The following is a 1,566-nucleotide window of genomic DNA, read 5'->3' on the forward strand; positions in this document are numbered from 1 at the left end:
CCTAATTAGGTCTTATTTTCTCAGGATGTCTCATTATCATGCCTCTCGTCCCCCTCACTGACTTTCCTTTGGGGAAAATTTGGTTGGAAGAACCCAGTTTTCACAAAAGGTCTTTGAGTTTGTTCTGGTTGCTTCTTATCTATGTGTGCAATGACAGAGGATTTGAGAATTCTACTGTCAAGTAGACACTATTTATTATCTCAAAATGACTTCTTGGCTGAGTAATAAGTTACCAGTAATACGTTCATAACTTACCTACGAAGTCACCTGACTAATTCAAGAAATTGTAGGAAAGGAAGCTAGGGAGGCATTATGCAGTTCAGGCTAGCCTCGAGCGCAAAGTAAACAGCATCTTTGCATGATTTAGTTAAACCAAGAGCAAATGGCAGCCTTGCGTTGATCTCCTACCAAAGAGTGACCAAGGCTTGAAAAACAGTATGAAGCATGAAAACATGAGCCTGGCTTCTGTCTTGATCCTTGAGAGGCATGATTTACTCCTGGGTTCATGATTAGCAGAACCCAGTATGGTCCTCCTCACTCAGAGAAGGCGGGTCAACAATTTAAAGCTTATGGGCTGAGGATGTGGCTCAGTGATAGAGCTCTTGTCTTGCATGCACAAAGCCCTGGGTTCAGTCCCCAGCACCACACACACACACGCACACACACACACACACACACACACACACACACACATGCACACACACACACACCAATCTAAAGCTTAGGTGGGCAAAGGGGAAAGAACACAAGCAGATAAAATGATACAAAGTAAGCAAATGCAGGTATGAAAGTAGAGATGTTAGTTTGTGGGTCTGGTCATTTTGTCTGGTTTTTCATGAAATCACCAACTTGGTCCTGTTAGGTTTGGGTGGAAGGTGCCCCTGCTGTGGTCATTTGCTTTGGAAGGGTTCCACTGTGTCCTGTGAGGTCTCTGCCACAACATCGTCCTCAGAGTTGGCACTGTGTATAACACATCCCGCTGCTCTTTTGTTTTCTTTCCTTTTCTTTTTTTTTGAGACAGCATCTCACTATGCAGTTCAGGCTGGCCTTGAACTCACTTTGTAGCTCATGCTGGTCTCAAATTCACAGTGATCGTTCTGCCTCAGCCTCCCGAGTGCTGGGATAACAGGTGTGTGCCACCAAGCGTGGCACCCTCCATCTGTTAGTTCCTTCACTCTTTGAGAGCAATCTATCTCCCTATTGATTCCCTCCAGCCTCCCGAGTGCTGGAATTACAGGCATGTAGTGGGATCCTGTCTCAAAAGGTAAAAAAGGTCTGGCGGGGTGGGATGTAGCTGTGTGAAGGTCCTAGGTTCAATTCTGCAGTACCACCACCACCGCTACCAAGACCAAAAATACCAAAAAATGTCTCAGAGATGCATATTAAGACTGAGTTAAAAAGGCTGATCCCTCGCCTCTAGGACGAATCCTAAATTTCTTACTAAGCAGCTTCAGGCCACCTGGAGCAACTTTTAGTCGGGTAAAGTCAGTCAGGCTCACTGGCTCATTGAGTGAGGGAAGCATACACAGCAGAGGAACCATGTGAGTGTGTCACCAAGAAACAAAC

The sequence above is a fragment of the Cavia porcellus genome, unplaced genomic scaffold (assembly GCF_034190915.1).
Source record: "Cavia porcellus strain 051 isolate PalLab524CR breed Dunkin Hartley unplaced genomic scaffold, mCavPor4.1 scaffold_1, whole genome shotgun sequence".
In the NCBI taxonomy this organism is placed as follows: domain Eukaryota; kingdom Metazoa; phylum Chordata; class Mammalia; order Rodentia; family Caviidae; genus Cavia; species Cavia porcellus.